This window comes from Pteropus medius, unplaced genomic scaffold, assembly GCF_902729225.1.
Source record: "Pteropus medius unplaced genomic scaffold, Ma_sr-lr_union100, whole genome shotgun sequence".
Taxonomy (NCBI): Eukaryota; Metazoa; Chordata; class Mammalia; order Chiroptera; family Pteropodidae; genus Pteropus; species Pteropus medius.
Window position 1 is genome coordinate 8,394,153 of NW_024346062.1, and position 22,240 is coordinate 8,416,392.

At 34.1% G+C, this 22,240-nt stretch overlaps 1 protein-coding gene across 7 annotated transcripts in view; it reads right to left on the reverse strand.

Annotated features, from left to right (window-relative positions):
• MEF2C (myocyte enhancer factor 2C) overlaps positions 1-16,326 on the reverse strand; it is a 138,081-nt gene extending 121,755 nt beyond the window's left edge. For 2 of the 7 annotated variants that reach the window (XM_039875035.1, XM_039875034.1), the window contains exon 1: positions 16,050-16,318. The gene's annotated coding sequence lies outside the window, so the exon portion shown is untranslated. Of the gene's footprint in view, positions 1-16,049 lie in introns of all 7 variants that reach the window. The other 5 variants (XM_039875027.1, XM_039875026.1, XM_039875033.1 and 2 more) reach the window with 3 other exon arrangements.
• Between the last annotated feature and the right edge of the window lie 5,914 nt (positions 16,327-22,240).

Consider the following 22,240-nt stretch of genomic DNA (forward strand, 5'->3'; position numbering starts at 1 on the left):
AATAATATATTGCTTGTTAAAGGAAGATCTATTAAATAGTTGAGTATATATGTGTATGTAAATATATATATACATATATATATGTTTTTTTTCCTTCAGGTTGACAATATGGAACAGCATCATAGACCAAGAATTAGTTCATGTGTCTTTAAAAACTGTACTAACTTTTCACACAAACATAGTTTATAAAACATCATTCTGGGGATATTGAATACTTTTCCCCAAGATGCCATGGGAAATTGTTTCTACAGTTAAGTCATTTCCTTTTCCTTATCCAATTGCTGAGATAATGTATGTGAGATGTTGGCTTAGAAGGTAACAGAGTGGACTCTAGAGACCAACTATCTGGTTGAGGTTCTAGCTTTGCCGTTAATGGAGTGGATAACTTTAGGCAAGATGCTTAATTTTTTTTTTTTTTGCTTCAGTTTTTCATCTGTAAAATGGGGAGTGTAACAGTGCCTATCTCAATCAGTTCTGAGGAATAAATGAGTTAATGTGTTTAAAATCTCAAGACTTTAGAACAGTGCCCAAATATACAGTAAGCTCTCAAAAAAATCTTAGCTGTGATTTCCATCATGTAAAATATCCAATAATTAATAATACTTTCAAATTAATAATAGAACTTTTCACACATATCAAATAAGTTATTAGAATTATTAGCGATATCTTTAGTGATGTTGGATAAAAATGGAATTCCTAAGTCATAGTTGAAAGTATCAATTATATTTCTAGATGATCTAGATCAGTCTTACTTCCAGCCATCAAGCCAGCAAGAACTGAGAACCAACTGGTCAACATATGTTTAAGCAGATGGAAAAAGGATGCAACAGTCTAAATTCTCTAAAGAAAGCTAAGAGGAGAACCTCTGGTCACTGCAGTCCAACCTATCATTACCCATCCAGTGAGACTCTTTGATGGGCTTCGTAGTCTATGAATAATACATATTTTGGGGACGGCTTCACAAAAAGACTCTGTCTTTGCTCCAAAAAGATCTATGACTAAGCAGATGTAAAGAAAGAATTACCTCCCAAACACAAAAAAGAGTGGTACCCATGTTGGAAGTTGAGGCAACTGGCAGAATTCAAAAAGAAGTGTTTTTGAGATAAACTGGCCCTATCATTCATATCTTAGAGAACCAGGAAATTTTCAAATTACTCTTTCTTTAACTTTAAAAATAAAATTAGGGGAAAAAATCTGATTATTTCATTATAAGGCATTATAAATAAAAGAGCCTACATTTTTAGAAAATTTGGTATTTAAAAATATTTCGCAATGCAAACCATATTTGCAAATATTCTTTAAGTTCTGTGAATCTCACTAAAAGGAGTAAGCCTTTTTTCCGAATGAAATTTAGGATCGTATTAAAACTTTGAATGATAAAGGATTTTAAGGATTCATCATTCTGGATAAATATAATCAAGTTTGCTTATGGAGTTTTGTCTCAAAATGGCACTGTGTATATTAAAATTGTAGCAAAAGAAAAGATTCTGGTTGTCCCCAGTCCTTGTGATCCTTCCCTTAATTCTGGCAGTTGTAAGTTAGCAAGTCTAAGTCTACTGTCTTGTACAGCATGGCAGGAATTCTCCCCCCCACTTTACTGCTGACGGCTTGAGAGGACGAGGGAGAGGCTCTGTCTGACATCTATGGGATGTGACTAAACATTCTTTTTAGTTCACCGCTGCTCTTGGTGTAGAGTAGCCTTTTTATCCCAAGAGCAAATATTCAGGATTATGAAAAACTAAACAATTCAAGTACCTATAGACTAGTTAAAAAGTAAAGCACAGGGAATGTAGTCAGCAGTAATGCAATGACTAAGTGTAGAGCCAGAGGAGTGATAATCGGGGGGATTGTTTCATAAACTACATAAATGTCCAACTAGTTCACTGTACATTTGAAACTAATAATAAAATAAAATGCTTAAAGAAGGAACAATATAGTGTACCAATCGAAAAAAAAAATATTGGCAGAAAAAAGTGAACTCCAGAACTTTTCTTTTAACACTGAACTTAACTAATTGTGCCTTGTTCACAGTCAAAAATATTACAAAATCAACTTACGATAGACATGTATCCATATCCACATTTAAAATATAATGAACAAGAATTCATCTTCCTTTAGGTATTAAGAGAATTTACTATAACAATCATTTGATACAAGTCTAGAAAAATAATTTAGCAATTAGTCTATATGATGTGATAACAGAGCCAAAAAGGTCCAGGTAAATTATTCTCTTGCTAAAATGCACAAAGTTGTTTTGAAAAGGTCTCTTAATGTATATTGCTTGAACTGTCTATGTGACAACATGTCAGTTTCATAATTAGAACATTTCTGATAGAAATTATGCCTTAAAAATGTATTTCATAAATTTTCTTTACGCCGAAATCTAGTTTTCCTATATAAATATAATTAATGCTTAATTTGTATATGATTATTCATTAATATAGTTTCTAAATCTTCATTTTTAGCTCATGCGAATTATAACTTTGATTAAAAAATGCTTACTTTTACTGAACTTTGAGTTGCTCTTCATATCGAAATTTGAAAATCTAAAATTAGCGCCTAAGTACATTTTTAAATCTTCAGTTCTAGAAGATATTTAAATATCACGATTTGTATACAAAGTGTACATGTGTCCACTTTCTAGCTGCATGTGCACATATATACAGTATGTATGTACTACACATACTTAAAATTTCAAATTCTGCTAACTTATTAAGCTCATTATTTCAAGAATGAATGCAGGTTTCCATTGCATGATTTTTTTTTTCATTTCTATAAAACCAGAGGAATTGTTTTTTATGAAGACGATGACAAAAAACTGAATTTTTATTTAGAATACTTGATAGAAACAGAGATACCTTAATCAATAAAAGTTAAGTTCAGAAACATTTACGTATTCTTTTAAAATGAAAAAAGAAATCTATAAAAGAAAAATGTCACGTTATTTTGAGAGAGTACAGTTTATCAAGTGTTTCCATATAGGATAAGATAGTTTAACTACTTTTGGTTTAATTGAATGGTGTCAAAGACTTAAGGAAACCCATGTTATCTATGAAGTCAAATAACTGGTATTTATGACTATACCCTAAATAGTATGTCACAATATTTTAACATAAAGCCTTGATTTGAGTAGGAAAGTACATTTGTTTTTAGTATGAGATATGTTTAATGTTTATGAAGTAAATTTCATAATTGGACATTTGATTTTTGCAAAATCTTTGGTTTATTTTAAACATTCCTATAAAAATCTACTCTTAAATTTAAATACATTTTGTTCACCATTAAAGATGTTTGTGAACTTTCAAAATTTTATCTTTAATGGAAAGTAAATATTTGGTCAAAAATATGTTTGGAAGAAAGCTTTTGGTCTATGAATATTATAAAAGTTTCTTAGAAATCTCTTAAAGGCTGAGTACAATAAAACTAGGGCAATGCATATATTCTCAGTTACTCTTTAAAAAAACCTGTAAAAGTGACTATAGTGGCATGTTCTGACACATTCTTTTCATAAACCGAACCCTGTTAGTGACAGCAGAACAGATTGTGTGCATCTGCTGGGAATGAGCCAGATGACAGTGGAAAAACGCACATGGATACCTTGGCACAGCAAATAAAAAATGGAGAAAAAAAGACCTGGAAGAGAAAGTGCTCAACTTTAATTGAAACATTCTTTCCAACACGATGAACTTCATCCAACCACCTCTTGTAGCCTGTCAATTTTACATATAAGAATGTGTTTTAAAAGGGTCCTTTGTAAATTAGATGTTTTGTCTCTTCTTAATACTAAATATTGATTCAGGTTTTGGATGATTTCTTCAAGTTATGGCAAATGTAATAAGATTTAAGGTAGAAAAAGAGATCAGACCACTCTACCACAGTGTGGTACAACAATGCTAAACTAAAAACCCTTTCAGATTCAAGTCAAATTTTAAATATCTGGGTTAAGTTTTGAATTATGTGAGTATTATATTACTGAGTGCTAAAGATACTACAATTCAAATATTCTGTAAATGTGACTATTGTAAATGCTGCTTGCACTCAATAATACAATATTTTACTTTATGCTGATCAACCACAGTATTGTTTAAGCAGTTGGCTCAATAGCGCTAGAGAGGTCCATACATAAAAACAAATGTGCTTCTATAAATCATATCAGGAAGTTCTCTTGGATACTATGATTACAATGAAAAATTATTCTATACAGTATACAATGCAAATTTTAAACTGGGGACCAAGTTGTTTAATAGATTAGTAGTCTGACTGAAGCAGCTGCAGTCAAAAAAAAAAAAAAATCTGGTGATTAACAGCCATTTTCCAGTAATCATAACCCTGGAAAGGGCTACTAAGCAGGGGAGGGGGTTTGCAGATGGGAATAATTCTCTAAGCCCATATGCCTTAGAGGGTTCCATCATCTTCATGCAGACTTATTATTATTATTATTATTTTTAAATTAAAGCTTTTAGAGGCATCCTTGATTGCAGTGTTGGGAGCTGTCCATGCTGTTTTACCATAGGGAAGTCCACTCTGTAAGTATTCCTTGCACTCAGCACTCTTTAGCTAGGCATTAAAACTGGGCTAGAAAAGAAAGCTGAATTTGAGGTGCACTCTAGAGGGGCATTATTCAAGAGCACGAGAATAATTTCAAGTGGTTGCAACTCCACAGGCTATCTAAATTGGGCAGGCCTCATTGACATGACCTGTCATCCAAAATATAAATTTCTTTGAGAAATTAAGTGACTATAAAAGCTGAACAAAAAGGTGGTAAACCATCCCTGAGACCAGAATTAGCCTCATTTTCATCCACATCTTACCTAAATTTATTTGTGTTATCAAAATATGTAATCCTCAGGTAAAATTCTGCATTTTCTGTACTGCTTTATATTTCTTCTCGCATGAAGAAAAAAAAACAAATTAAGGTAAGTTCATTTGTTCACCATCTTAAACTCGATAAACTATAATTAAAGTGAACAATCCCTCAAATCTGGAAAATAAAAATAGACAACAGGAGTGCCATTTAATTATTTTTTAATTATTCAAATAAAAATGCATTTTATCTTTACTAGTAAATGTAATTCATTAATTTATTCAACAAATAGCTACAGAATATGCAAAAATGATTGTAAAGGGATAAGCTAATTCTATCTCCACATACAATAAAAATTACATAATAAGAAAAATAAGGAATACTAATGCATCCTTCAAAGTGGATAATACTAACGCTAAGGGGGAAAAAAACCTTCAGAATTCTTGATGAGGCTGTTTTCACTATTAAAACCACCTAATAATTCTATATACATCAAACGCTTCCACCAAACCAAACTTGTATTAAAATTAAGCAATAATCTACCTGGAATTCAGAAGTTTCAATAAGTGACTTTAAAAACTTATAGATGAAATTATTTTGTTTCTTTGGTTCAATTTATGATTTTAAAATACTATATTTATTTAATAACATCTGAATCTGTGAAAGGTTTTGATGTTCTTGAAGTATATTGTACTCGGCGATCATTAGCATTGGCCTAAAATAGCACCAGGATTAGAAATTTTAATGGTATAAAATTATTATTGGAAAAAAATTCAAAATAATTACCCCACCAAGCATTTCTAAGTGACTATCATTAGCAGGAAGATAAAATAATTAAAATAATTAAAATAATATATAGTTTTATGATCATAATTTACTAATTACTGATCACTTATATTGTGCTTTTATATGTATTATCCCGTTTAATCCTTACAACTCTAAAATGTGATATTATTATCCCCATTTTACAGATACTGAAACTGAGGCTTTCTGGTGGTTCAATAAACTGCTTAACACCACTAACCAGTAAATGGGAGGCTGGATTTTGAACTCAATTTGGTCTTTGTTGTTAATCATTTTTCTCTATTGCTCATGAGCCACTTTGTCTAATAGCATGCATATGTATAATTAGGAAATGATATTAAGTATGACAATGGCATTGTCAAACTCTTTATGCTTGCAAATCAAAAGAATCGATTTTTTCTTTCTCTTGCAGTCATCCTCATCTTCTCATGCTTTCTGTCTCTCACTCTCTCTGCTCTCCCCATCCTATTCTCTCCTCTACATGAACCTTGGACTTTTGGCCCAACATGATGTTTTCACAGAACATCATGAATGCCGTAACTCGGTTCAGCTAGTCTAATAACTGTACCCCCTCCTGAGACTTCATTATGCTGTGCATATTTGCCGTGGATGTACCATCCACTGACTCTTAACCTGTCAGCGGTTCCTTACAAAAACAACATCCTGTAGTTTTTGCTGTTTCAAGATCAGCATCTGGAGCTCTTTCATGACATGGCTTTGGGCTGTGATGAACCACATCAGTCTCTCAAGTGTAAAAAGATAAGTCAACACCTGAAACGATTCTATGCTCTCACACGTGTAGTCAAAGCAAGTTAAAAGTGAGCTTGCTTTTTCACAATACCAAATATTTTGAAGCAAGGGAACTCAGGAAAGGATCCAATAACAATAAAAATTGAGGAAAGAAAGGGTGAAGTCAAGAATTCTTTGATTTTTGAAGCTAGGAAATGATAGAAGGAGAGAAAAATCACACAGCGCTCACTCTAACTCAAGAAAGATCAAATAGTCCTAGAAGGGACACTGCCCATTCATTTCAACCAAAGGGCCACAGGGAAACAAGCAAGGAGACCGAGTATTTTAGCTGGCCCTTTGCAAATCTATTAATGTCATCGTGGGAATTTCTTTTTGGTTTATATAAGCGGAGAAAAACTCAACCATGAAAGAAAAGAAAGATACAGTCAAAATTATTTCCTTAACCTATAACCTATACAGACTCTAAGTGGCCTTTGGATAAATACTAGAAATGAACAAATGGATACACTTATTTTTTTTTAATAGCCAGGTTTGTTAGTCTCAATTTAGTTAAGAAAAAAATCCTGATGGAATTAAGTCTGAATTTATACCTTTTTAACATGTTAACTGTTATAGAAGCTGGGTAAAAAGATCTACTTTCTGGACCACAAAACCTTGCCTTAAAGACCACCCAACAACGTAGTGAGGTTCTTCAAATGTGAATGGAAATCAGGCACCTCAAAAAAATACACTACTTGGTAATTTATTGGTTAACAGTTAAAAATTTTTAAAATTCTCGCCCAGAGAATTACCTACTACGAAAACCTCTAAGAGATTCATGTTTTAATCAGGAATAGTTTTATAACATTTAAATGGCAAGAAAATCCATTTTATACTTAAAAATTTTTTTCCGGGACACATTAAACAACTGAACATCACAATGTGTCTAACAATATTTATCGAGTGGTAATGATTCAAATTATCCTACAGATCGGGAGAACTCCAAGAAGATAAAGAAGCCTCATGTACCATATTCTAAATAAAAGCAGTTTTAGAAGTTGAATCTGAATTTTTACATAGAATGACTAATTTTGTAAGAAATCCAAAAGTTACTGACTCCTATGTATATTAATATACACTCAAAAAATTTAACATTTTTTCCCCTGTTAGTGAGCTTTGAAAGTGTGCCAGGTACAGGGCCCTTGATCATAACACCTATCACAAGGATAGGCCATTGTGATCGTACTCTTATGAGTATGTTTACATTTTAAGATCGATGTTGTATTAATTTCTTGACGCTTTATTAGGAAATATTTGCATCCACAGAAAAATAGCTGCTTGATATTTAAACATAATTAAAATTACCTTTCTTATCTATTTTAGTTTAAAGAGAAAATTAAATTATATTTAACTGTTGATCTGACTTGGTAAATTTTATCTAGGCAGTTAACAATTGGTTTAGTGGGTTAATGACTAAACTAGCTTTATACACTATCTGTATACTGCTAAATCAATAACTTTGTATAAAAATAAAGTTGCAATAAATATGTATTACATAGGAATATTTTCTACTTAAGGCTCCCACTTAATACATTTCTGTAAGAGAAGGCTAGTTTTAGAAAGGTGCTGGCAATAACTTCACTACAGCGCACAAATTAGAATTCTGTTACTGATTGAAAGGAGCCATGGCAGCTAGAAATTATTTTTTAATAGGATTTTAAAAAATCACTTTGGTAATGACTGAAAATGTAACTGGTAATTAAAGACTGGTTTTAACAATTTTTTACTTATTATTTTACAAGGAGAAGTATGAGTTTTCAGACTACAGTTTCAAATGCAAAGAATATTAATGCAGATAGTTGGAAGTTGATTTATTTTGCATGGTAATAACAGCACATTACTCACACCATACCTTTCAAATAAAGAGCATAAACCACATCTGAAAACTAAAGTCCATATTTTCTCTTCGTACTCTGTATTTTGACGTAGCAATCATTAAAAGTGTGAGTGTTTATCAAAAATTACTGTAGTGCCATATATTGAGGTGGAACATTGTTATTTCCCGAGATAAATACAAAAAACACTCAATGTTAATTTGCATCACAAAATGACCAAACATTTCTGGAATATAATGCACAGGCTTCATTGAGAAGAAACCATTATATTTTTTTCTCTGCAAAACAACAACAACAAAAATACAGACATCTGATTGGGCCTGTGCGTGCTGGGAGGAGAGAGGGGAAGAGGTCTCATTTTCTATCTTACACCTATTGTTTTATACATTCTAAACTGCTATATGAGAAAAAAAAGGAAACATACTGAATCCACTTTGCAATTAATGTCTTAGTGATTTAAGAGGATGAATTTTCATGTTAAAGAAGGGAAACATTATGCTTTCTCCTCTTCCAAAGCGATTGCCCAGGAACAAGGCCCTCTGCTCCTTAGCCTACACAAGGGGAAAAGAGGACATGACTTCGGGCTGAAATCACTCCGAGACAGAAGAGGGGAAGTTTATGATGTGGCACTTTGCACTGTATCTGGTCTGCAGCCAGGAAGTTTTCATTTTGTAGCTCTGCTGCCAGTACCTGCCCTGAATATTCAGAAATAAAAATACGCCAGAGCTCTACCTTAGAAACTGGATGTTACAAAGAATGAAAAGAGTTTATTTTACTTTCTTTATCCTGAGTGTAATTACTGTTTAAAAAGAAAGAGCTGAAGCTACAGTAACTGAAGTTTGTTTTTTTTTTTTTCCTTTTTAAACTCCTCAAACTACCTTCCCACAAAGCCATTTAAGTTAAATGGGACATTTACAGACTCACCTACATGAAGGATATAACTTAAAACATCTGCTTGTACACGTATGTGCTGTTCAGATACAAAAAATGTGGCCAAAAACCCGAAAAATATAGGGGCATTATAGTTTTAAAATGTATGTTCTTTTGTATGTGTGTGTGTGTTCATTCATTAAAGAGATTTTTGACTGCAATTAGGTAGTCGGTCCTATAAAGCCTTCCTTGTGTGACCATGATTTCTAAAAATAAAATGCTCCTGTGAATATTTCTGCTAAATAATCACATCTTCAAAATTACTTTAAAGAAATCCCAATCCCTCATGTTACATTAAGCAATAATACCAGTTTTCCATAATGAGCCTTGGTTGAACACCTTTATGCATGGTCAACAATTAATTAGAAGGTTAAAAAAGTCATGTTTATGCTGTTAAGCAGTAGACTAATTTCCTTGTCTGTTCTTACTTATTTACATTAGTGAATCTATTTTCTAATTTTGCAAATACATAAGCCAAAGCTGCTTATCTTCGGGGTTCGGGGAAAGATGCATTCTCTTCCTTATCATTCTAAACTTGCTGAAAGAATCACAGACGTGAAAAAAAGAGAGACGTAGTTGTTAGCTGTTATTAAAAAAAAAAAAAACAACACTTGGCATTCTATCAAAGGACCACATCCACCACCTTTTAAAACCAATATGCTAGAGACCCACAGTATCTGAGAACAATTTATATGAATTCTTCATGTGCACCTTATCTACGACAACAAGATACAAGAAGAAAACCAGACCATGCTCAAGATGCTATTTGGAAAAAGCATTTTCTCACCAGGGACTGCTTCAGAGATCAGGTTCTCCAGCCTCTAAAAACAAGTTTAAGGTACTTTATTTATATCATTACTAAGAGATGTGCATTGTCATTCTACATGAATTGTCAACCACTTGCAGGATGAACAACATTGCTTCATTCACTTCAAATTTACAGCATTAAGAATTAATAAAGTCTCTATAATGTCTGCATTATTAAAGAGTAATGATTCCTGCAGAAATCTGCCCATAATAGGTTTACTGTTTTTATTGCTTGTAATATCACCAATTTCTTTTATGTCTTCAAAAGATTTTCTTTACTTGTACTTTGAACTTTGTTTACACTAGCCACTGTATTTTAAAATTAATTACATAGAATTAACTTGGGAAATACAATGACAATGTACAACAAATGAATTATGGTGATGACAGATGAATGTTACTCATATTATTACCTGAAACTAAGACATGGATTTATATAACAAATATCACATACTATCCATACTTAATAGAAATATGACTTTTTTCAATTAACCTTAATTAATACAAAGAAATGTGAGATTGTATCATTTTGGATAATCTTTTTTATAATCTTATTTTTTACAATGGTACTCTTTGTTATAGCATTTTCTTTCATTATGTGCACACGCAAAACAGCTAACATTAAAAACATTGATGCTATCTATTTATTCTTAAAAGACAGAGGTAGGGAATGGGTGCCTTTAGCTCCCTTTATCTCTTTACGCCTCAATACATCTGTAAAATGGTTTCTATCGAATGTCTGTTTTGAGCAAAATTAATTCTAGTGAGCTTTACAAAAGTTAAATATTAAAATTACAACACTTCATAGACTTTTTTTCAGGATTCAGTGTGAGAAAGGTTATCAATCACTGTGTGTAGAAAAACAACTAACAGTTTCCTTTGCTTACTAACTACGGCAGACCATTAGAAATTATTTTTTCTCATGCTGTTATTCACTTACATACTGCATATTTTCTTCAATTCTCCAAGGGAAGAAATGTGGCTCTTGTGGGAAAGGTCCACCCCTTTCTACATGTTTGCTTCCTTGAACGAAAGGAATACACCCCCTTACATTCTTTGAAATGTATCCAACATGCACAGAATTGTAATAGCACTGTATTATTGACCAAATGAGAAAATCTTAAATGAGAGTTAAATATCGTTAAAATGCAATGTGCTTTGAATTAGAACTAAATGACACATATGTATATAGGTAAGAGCAATGAACTACATTCAGTTTAGTGTCTAAGGCTGGACACTCAGAACACTTATAAGTGTTAATGGAAGAAATCTGTCAATGTTTTTATGCACATGTGCGTTGTATGACAACTCAGGAAGAGGCCATATATGTTACAGGTTTTCGAGTGCATCCTTTGAATTTAAGACCCATTAGGGGGATGCCTCCTTCCTTTCGTAAATATTTTAAAGAAAAAAATCTTCAGAAACTACAGTACCCATCTTTATAAGTAGAATCAGAAAGCCACTGAAATCACAGAAGGGCAAGAATATGGAGAGTCTACGCTCATCATCCGAACAGGAAACTCACACCAAAGTTGGTATTCACTAATTTCGACCTCATTAAGACAACCTGCTGGTCATGAGAAGTTATGTTCTAATAACTTTCTTCAATTATGTAGAATAATATACTCCCAAGGCAAGTATTATTTTATTGTTATTTTCTAATAAAGTGATATACTTTACATATGTGGGAATCTGTGCACTTATTTTTACTTTTGTTTTTTCTAAACTCTCATTTTATTCCACCTTTACAAAGAAATTTCTAAATGTCAAGACACACAGTAGGCAAAATTTTATATCTCTTTTAAGACATTTTAGTGTTTCTTTGGTTAGTCCCTTTGCAATTTGTTCATCAGGCATTTCCAGATGAACATAGCTATATAATTTCCAGGCCTACAAAATGGAAGCTATGTTATTTTGCCCATGTTTTTCCCTTGGAATAAGAGTGATTATAAACAGTGAGTATATAAACTGGAACTGAAGGTAATAAACTTATTAAAATTTGGTAAGATATTGTTATGGTCAAAGAAAACCTGCAAGTGTGTGCCACAAATCCACTTGGATGAAACATCTCATTCACTAGAATTTCCTATCCTATTATAATGCACAGAAAATTAAACACATAAATATTAATTTTATGTATCACAGAAGATGTTGGCAATGAAAATGCAATGTTTACATTTATGGGTGACTCATTAGTGTTTTATTGTGTGAAACACTAGGAGGCATCAGTTGGGTAAAAAAGGACTTCAATTTTTAAAGAAGCAAGAGATTGCTGTAGATTTAGATGTTTAAGAAGTTAGGGTTTTCAAAATGTTATTATGTAAACCAAACTTTATTCTCTAAAATAAACTCTGAAAACATCATATTTTGTTGTAAAGAATGATCTTTATATAACATTCATGAATTATATATAACTTGACCAATAAACACCTATCAAGATATATTTCAAATATGTGAATTAATAACTATGTAATTACACATTTTTATGAAGAATATATTTGCTAACAGATTAACATAATGGCTGTTGACTACTATGCATTTTCTGCTAAGTTACTCAATACCATGAGTGTATATTTCTGGCAAATTCTGTTTTGTGCTCTTTACAACGCCTCTGAAAATGTCTACTGCAATTAAGCCTTATTTTAATAACTGCTTCACATAAGCAGCCAGAACTTGATGTCTGTTCATAAAGAAGTGATGGAGCTTAAAATTTAAGTAATAAAGGCATATAGAAAAGGACATATTTTCTCTTATTTCACTATTGAAAACCTGTCATTTGAAAACTGAGTATTCCGCTGGCTCTTCATAATGATGAAGCAACAGGGTTGTGGTATACTTTCCTAGCAATCATTTAAAATTGGAGTGTCTTGCCATTTCTCAACAATCAGCTTTTATCTTGGACCTATCAAAATAATACATGAACTGGGTAATCCGCCTTTTGTAAGGTGCACAGACTCTGTTGTCGCTCCTGGTTTTGTGAATCGCCTCTGTAATCTGGTTTGATTTCCTAAAGATGACAGATCTCGGTGAACAGTCAGGCTTTACTGAGTGCAAGGCAGTCCACGCGCCCATGAGATTAAGGTACAGTGCTGAGGACGGGGATCTTAATCACCTATCCTTCCACATGCAACACACAGACTGAACATCAGCGATTAAATTTTTCATTGTGTCCAGGCAATCACTATATTCATAAAATGAACATGTGCATTTTCATAAGTTTTAGATATTAATTTGCGTGGTGCTCTCTCAGAGAAAATGCTTTTGAAAAAATGTAAAACTTTTAAAATATTCTCTTTAAAGTCCACTCTGTGACCCTTAATTGCATATGAACTTCTTCCATATTGTTTTGAATTATGTCCCTGAAGCCAGTTTTCTCTGTTTAATAACTATTTTTTTGTTGTTATGTAGCACAAGTGTTGCTGCACAGATATTTCCCCATTTTTGTCACTTTCTGAGATTTCATAGACTCAAAATATACCGCATGTAGAGTTGGGAAATAAAACCACAAAATATACTACAATGAACAGAAGAAATTTTTGAAATATAATGTTAACATATGCTAAAGAGTTACTCAGCTCAGTTTTTTTATAAAAGAAATTTAAATACAATAAATCATTTATTAGATATGGTTGTAATATTATGCAATTTATTGATTTGGTAAAGTGAGGGCCAAGGAAGAAATTCATAGAAATCTGAAAAATATAAAACGTGATGTTTTCTCAGGATTCAATTTAGAATCATTAGATAGCCCTTTTCCCTACTGGAATGAACCATTTCTCTCAAATTTTGAAAACTAAATATGTTTACAAGGAAGAAAAGCGGCAAGATGCAGTAAAGTTCTTGTTATTTAAATTTCATGTACTTAATGTTAATGTGTTTCTATTCTGAAAAGTTAATATATATGATTGCATACTTTTAAAGTATGAATAGCTCAGGAAAGGTGAAAAAATGACTTTTTATTATAAAGTGCTCATTTTTTATTTAAGCCAAAGAAACAAATATTTGATAAAAGTTACATCTTTAATATTATCTTTCACTACATTCCACATACATACATAGCAATCAGAATGTATGTAGTGTAATTAATGAATGAAGTAAAATACTGTCTTTAGGATGAAGTCTAAAAAATATGCCACAGATACTCCAAAGTTGTGTTAGTTATATTAGCAAAAACAAAAACAAAAACAAAACAAAAAACAGTAGATTTTTATAAAGTTTAGTAAAACTTGAAGTAAAGATAACTACCAACTATTGTCTCCTCAACTTGACTGGGGGACTATATTTTAAACAAACATTGAGTTTAAAGTGTGTTTTGACAATAAGCTTTTAGAATTGAGTTAGTAGTCTAATAGATAGCCAAAAGTACTTTCCTACAAATAGAATAAGATATTTTAGAGATATTTTTTCCTCTTGAGATAGGATACTAGATAAGTATATCTCATTTTACCTGTCAAGTTCAGAACTACTTGCTTTAGAACTGCTTCTTTTAACTTAATAAATAATTTCATGCATACACTGGAAGGCTCTAATATGGTTTATTAACTGCATTATATTTAACTGAAACTGATGGAGAAACAAAAATACTGCTTGTGCCATACTGGTACATATTGAAAATTTTCAAAATCTAGCCCAAACATTATTTCAAAAATTAAATAAGATGTTTTGGTTTCCAATGGGAGATTGTTAATCTATTTAAAGCTAAAATTAGTATGCAATTCAGAGGTTAAACGGGGTTCACAGGTGGTCACATTTCCAAGTCTTACCAAGCCTCTAGGGATTGAAGTTATTATACTCTACATAAACATCTTTACTCTGCAACCACAATTCCACTGCAAGGTGCCAGTGAAAAAGAGGCTGGTCACTCTTTTTGGCTGGTATAATAAAGTGGCTAGAGTTCCCTTTACAGCACTTAGAAAATATATGCAGTAACTAGCCATTTCACAAGACAGTTACTCTTAGAGTTAGTATCAGATTCACAATAGTAAAACCTACTTTGTGTCAAAGCAATTCTCCACTGAGGACTGGTTAAAGAACTGGCAGAGAGCCTGATTCTACTTATACTGTCAGCATTTACATATAAAGGTATTTTATACAAAAGATATATATTCCTAAAATGTGGAGAAAGAGCTTTTCCCGAAAAATAACTACTGGACCTAGAATAGTCAGAAATGCTTCAGATATGAAATTTTCTTCAAGAATCAACAGCCATATTCTAGAAAGGAGATAACATTTGTATTAAATTTAAATACTTGCATAATATTTAATAATACCATAAACATTGTGCCGTGTCCGTATATACTTCCTTTGTGCCAAACTTTATCACCGAGTTTGGTAACTTTCATCCAAAGTCCAAACAGAAAGCTATTTAAGTGACTTCACCTTGTTAGGTTTTAAATGACTATGTATTTGACTGGAACTAAACAGCAACACATATACTGAAATCCCAACATGACCTGTGAAATGTATAGACTACCACCGCCAGGGTATTACTTTTTGCCCACACCAATTACTGGAAGCCCTCTATCAAGCCGGCACTTTGGTAAGGGAAGGAGATGCACAAAGGTATAATACTCTGACAGACAGCCATGCTTTAGCTCAAACTAATCCCAAGAATTAGTGGCTCAGAAGCATAACCCAAAGCAAATCAGAGTCTTTGGGGGGACTCAGAGAAGCATCTTTCCACAGTGGACTAACGGCTAAATCTTAAGGCATGTACTTCAAGGTCACAGAACATTCTCTGAAATATTAAAATCTACCAGGCTCTACACACTCCACATATCGAACATGCTAATGACGTGAACTAACTTCATGAAACTTTAAACAGAGCGGTGTGACAAGAAAGAGCCAGGAGTGATTTCAATAACTGATGGGAAAGGGGTAAGACTATCTAAAAAGTTACTTTTAGCCACAGACAAGGAAATAATGGAATCTAACGAAAAGAATGCAGAACAAACCTCAACTTCAGCTTTCAAAAAGGCACAGGGGTAGAGAGACCCAATGCCGGGGAATATATTGATGCAGATTTTAGAGACAACACCCAGGCTATTTCTATTTCCTCGTGAAATGTCAGAGGTACTTACATGAAGGAAGACCCGATCAGATTAGTCCTTGGGATATTTTCCTTTCTTAGGAGAGAGAGAAAAAAAATAACAATAATCTTTACTTCGTCCAGCCTTGAAGTGCTTCTCCACCTGATTCAAACATGCAGCCACGGCGACCCACACAGAACCTTCAAAGTCAATCCAATAGCAGCCCGAAGATGTCTGGGTGTACGCGTGTGCTCAAGTGTCTGTGACTGCGAGCAGAGCAAGCAGAGAGCTGGAGACGAGGGATGTGCGCGCGCGCGCGGAGGGAGCGCGCGCGGGGGAGGCGCGCGCGGGGCCGCGCATTCGCGCGCGCAGAGGCCGCTCGGAGGAGGAAGGGGTGGGGGGAGGAAGAGGAGGAGGAGGAGGAGAAAGTGGCCCTTAGCGGCCGGTCGGATTAAAAGTAACCAGACTCATCCAGAAAACTGCGTCCAGGAAGGAAGTGACAGAAGACGAATGGGAAAAGGAGAGCTGCTCACCGCCTTTGAAACATCNTTTTGTTGTTATGTAGCACAAGTGTTGCTGCACAGATATTTCCCCATTTTTGTCACTTTCTGAGATTTCATAGACTCAAAATATACCGCATGTAGAGTTGGGAAATAAAACCACAAAATATACTACAATGAACAGAAGAAATTTTTGAAATATAATGTTAACATATGCTAAAGAGTTACTCAGCTCAGTTTTTTTATAAAAGAAATTTAAATACAATAAATCATTTATTAGATATGGTTGTAATATTATGCAATTTATTGATTTGGTAAAGTGAGGGCCAAGGAAGAAATTCATAGAAATCTGAAAAATATAAAACGTGATGTTTTCTCAGGATTCAATTTAGAATCATTAGATAGCCCTTTTCCCTACTGGAATGAACCATTTCTCTCAAATTTTGAAAACTAAATATGTTTACAAGGAAGAAAAGCGGCAAGATGCAGTAAAGTTCTTGTTATTTAAATTTCATGTACTTAATGTTAATGTGTTTCTATTCTGAAAAGTTAATATATATGATTGCATACTTTTAAAGTATGAATAGCTCAGGAAAGGTGAAAAAATGACTTTTTATTATAAAGTGCTCATTTTTTATTTAAGCCAAAGAAACAAATATTTGATAAAAGTTACATCTTTAATATTATCTTTCACTACATTCCACATACATACATAGCAATCAGAATGTATGTAGTGTAATTAATGAATGAAGTAAAATACTGTCTTTAGGATGAAGTCTAAAAAATATGCCACAGATACTCCAAAGTTGTGTTAGTTATATTAGCAAAAACAAAAACAAAAACAAAACAAAAAACAGTAGATTTTTATAAAGTTTAGTAAAACTTGAAGTAAAGATAACTACCAACTATTGTCTCCTCAACTTGACTGGGGGACTATATTTTAAACAAACATTGAGTTTAAAGTGTGTTTTGACAATAAGCTTTTAGAATTGAGTTAGTAGTCTAATAGATAGCCAAAAGTACTTTCCTACAAATAGAATAAGATATTTTAGAGATATTTTTTCCTCTTGAGATAGGATACTAGATAAGTATATCTCATTTTACCTGTCAAGTTCAGAACTACTTGCTTTAGAACTGCTTCTTTTAACTTAATAAATAATTTCATGCATACACTGGAAGGCTCTAATATGGTTTATTAACTGCATTATATTTAACTGAAACTGATGGAGAAACAAAAATACTGCTTGTGCCATACTGGTACATATTGAAAATTTTCAAAATCTAGCCCAAACATTATTTCAAAAATTAAATAAGATGTTTTGGTTTCCAATGGGAGATTGTTAATCTATTTAAAGCTAAAATTAGTATGCAATTCAGAGGTTAAACGGGGTTCACAGGTGGTCACATTTCCAAGTCTTACCAAGCCTCTAGGGATTGAAGTTATTATACTCTACATAAACATCTTTACTCTGCAACCACAATTCCACTGCAAGGTGCCAGTGAAAAAGAGGCTGGTCACTCTTTTTGGCTGGTATAATAAAGTGGCTAGAGTTCCCTTTACAGCACTTAGAAAATATATGCAGTAACTAGCCATTTCACAAGACAGTTACTCTTAGAGTTAGTATCAGATTCACAATAGTAAAACCTACTTTGTGTCAAAGCAATTCTCCACTGAGGACTGGTTAAAGAACTGGCAGAGAGCCTGATTCTACTTATACTGTCAGCATTTACATATAAAGGTATTTTATACAAAAGATATATATTCCTAAAATGTGGAGAAAGAGCTTTTCCCGAAAAATAACTACTGGACCTAGAATAGTCAGAAATGCTTCAGATATGAAATTTTCTTCAAGAATCAACAGCCATATTCTAGAAAGGAGATAACATTTGTATTAAATTTAAATACTTGCATAATATTTAATAATACCATAAACATTGTGCCGTGTCCGTATATACTTCCTTTGTGCCAAACTTTATCACCGAGTTTGGTAACTTTCATCCAAAGTCCAAACAGAAAGCTATTTAAGTGACTTCACCTTGTTAGGTTTTAAATGACTATGTATTTGACTGGAACTAAACAGCAACACATATACTGAAATCCCAACATGACCTGTGAAATGTATAGACTACCACCGCCAGGGTATTACTTTTTGCCCACACCAATTACTAGAAGCCCTCTATCAAGCCGGCACTTTGGTAAGGGAAGGAGATGCACAAAGGTATAATACTCTGACAGACAGCCATGCTTTAGCTCAAACTAATCCCAAGAATTAGTGGCTCAGAAGCATAACCCAAAGCAAATCAGAGTCTTTGGGGGGACTCAGAGAAGCATCTTTCCACAGTGGACTAACGGCTAAATCTTAAGGCATGTACTTCAAGGTCACAGAACATTCTCTGAAATATTAAAATCTACCAGGCTCTACACACTCCACATATCGAACATGCTAATGACGTGAACTAACTTCATGAAACTTTAAACAGAGCGGTGTGACAAGAAAGAGCCAGGAGTGATTTCAATAACTGATGGGAAAGGGGTAAGACTATCTAAAAAGTTACTTTTAGCCACAGACAAGGAAATAATGGAATCTAACGAAAAGAATGCAGAACAAACCTCAACTTCAGCTTTCAAAAAGGCACAGGGGTAGAGAGACCCAATGCCGGGGAATATATTGATGCAGATTTTAGAGACAACACCCAGGCTATTTCTATTTCCTCGTGAAATGTCAGAGGTACTTACATGAAGGAAGACCCGATCAGATTAGTCCTTGGGATATTTTTCGCCGCTTTCTTAGAGGGGAGAGAAACAGGATATGCCTGGCATAATCTTATAAATCCCATCTTGAGATGAAAAACATGCCATCTCCTGTTATTCCCTGCTTCCTCCTGAGATTTATCTTGCTCTTATCTCCTCGGAGGGAGAGGGGGAGGAAGGGGAGTGGGGGGGAGGAAGAGGAAGGAGAGGAGGAGAAAGAAAAGTGAGAAAAATTTGCACGCATAACTTTTTGGCCGGTCGGATTAAAAGTAACGGAGACTCATCCAGAAAACTGCGTCCCAGGAAGGGAAGTGACATGGAGAAAGGGGAGACAGATGATGATGGGAGGAGAAAGAGCTGCTCACCGCCTTTAAAGAAGAAAAACATCATAAAAGGCAGGGGCAGGAGGGTAGTGGTGGAAGGATATTGGGAGGGGAGGCGGGGGTGGCAGGGAAAACGGAGCACACGGGCTCCGGTTCCAAGCAGCACGAACGATGGGGTGCCTCTAGCTTTCTTTTTTTATTTTATTTTATTTTATTTTGTCCTTGCCTTTGCCTTTGCCTTGCGCTGCCTTTCCTTTCCGTTTCTCCCTCCTTCACAATCCCAAACCGTTGACTCTTCGCGAGCTGGAGAAATCATCAGTTTCACTCTTGCAAAAGGGGGGCGGGACTAGACCTCGCAGCATTTTAATAAAACAAACATACAGCAGTTCGCTCCTCACCCCTCCAGTCTCAACTAGATTGATAAATTGCTCCACTACACTACTTTAATTATGTATATGGTATGCAGAATAAATCACTGAACATCAGTACCTCAATCAAGCACTTTTAAATGATAATTGCATCTTGGTGAATCAATCTTTCCATTCCTGACATTTTGCTAATTTTAGTTTTACGGTGGGGTAACGGCACATGCCATACGCAAACCTAATGACAATTCTTTATTGCACGAAATGAAGACAACACCGCGAGCGACGGCTCTCTGCTCTGAGCCGGCGCCGTCGCCGAGGACGCTCGGAGAACCGAGTATCTGGCTGCAGCGCGCTCGCTCCGTGGGGACGCTGCGAGCCAGCCAGCAGGAAAGACCTTCTAAAGTCGGGATCTTTCCTCTGACCAATAGGAGCGCGACCCTAATAGTTGCTCTTGTGACTTTTCCGTCGGTTGGAGACGCATTAACCACTTCATTCTTCCACTCGTCCGAGCGCTCTTCTGTTACTTACGCGTAAAAGCCACGGTCCGGGCTGTCTGTAGTACTCGATTCCAGCGCGCTTTTCCTAAACCACCAGAATACCCGGTTTTCCGCCCTGAGAGGTCGGAGGTTTAGAAAGCGAGCCTAGATGCTGCTCAAGTGTTAGTAATGCACAAAATAAAAGAATTACCAGTATTTTAAATCTCAACTTCATCGCGGTGCCACGAACTTTCTAATCAGTTTGGAAATATTTACCAAGGCGGCAGCTTCCTCAGAGATTTCCCCCTCCCTCCTCCCACTCTATCTCTTCTACACCTTACTGGATTTTATCTAGGGCATTAACATGTAAACCAAACTAACTTCCCAAATGCATTAGGCTTCCCTATCCGATAGCTGATGACTTCACTTATCCTGAAGAGTTTCAGCTGCACAGGAAGCAGAAATAGAGACTGATAAGGAAGATACTACTTATGTTAAAGTTTAAAAAATAGGTTAATATTAAAGATTTAGGAAAGGCTACTAGGGATTGGCTACCTTCTATTCCTAGCCAAATTACACCACGCCTAATAAAGCCAAAGATAAAATATATCAACTAGTATACAAACCATGAAAAGACAAGATTGCATGCTAGTAGAACTCTACATAGTATAAAAATGTTTAAACCAAGTTTAAAATTTTTAATATTGTAAAAGGAAGAGGGGAAAATACATTGGAGAAATAACATGAACTGTACAAGAGTAGACAATAGGAGTATACTGAAATATCTAGCTAACTAAAGATATTTCCTCACTTAAAAAAATTCCTTTCAGGACTATGTGTTTAACCCAATGACTAGTTGCATTTCCTGTTAGGTTCTGCACTATGCTTCTAGACTATTTTAATATGGGAGGACAGTGTGATTTAAAAAGCCTCCTGCTTCATTGTAGGGGCTATTTGATGTGAGTAGCTTTTCTCAGAACAGTAGGTTCAATATTTAGGCATCTGCCCCAAAGCTTCACTTGAAAGAAGGTTGATTTTACAGGCAAGTACAACTAGATCTACAATCTTCAGGCTTCTGGCTCATCACCATTGTGACTATCAGCACAGCAAAGATGAAATTCTTGCTTTTATTATAGAAAAGCATGACAAGCTGTCACAAAGCAAGAACAATCTGAAATAGAATTATTTCCTGCAGATTACTATCTACAATTTATTTGTTTGCCAGTTTGTTATTTTTTCATCTGGTTAGTTTACTACTAGCATGAATTCATTTTAATAGTATGGCAGAGATAAGCTGCATTAGGTTTTCTTTAAGGTACAACTTCCAAAAAAAAAAAAATCCAAAAATTTAAAGATGCATAGACCTTTTGAATACTGAGATATTTCTATATGTAGTAAAAATTAAATTAATTTCATTTTTTCCAGATTCACAAATGTCCTGGCAAAGCAAACCATTTGCAGGAACATCTAAGTTTATTGCCATAATGCCTGAAATTAATGTAATGAATCATAACAGCCTATTTTACATGAGTAAATAGACACAGGCAATATATGACTTTCAACTGTTCTATTTTTGATGAATTATAGATAATATCACAGAACACTTCAGTTTTATATTTTCCTTCAAAAAGAAACTTTTTACCTTTTACATTTTTAAGAATCATTTAATAAAATTATAACAAACCTATAATTATCAATGACAGTACAAACATTCAAAAGTATGTATAACCTCACGCTGGATAATTTTAAAATAAGATCTAGAATGTATTACAATTGGCCTTTTAAAATATAAGATATTCCCCTCAGTAGATTTAGCTTCTTAA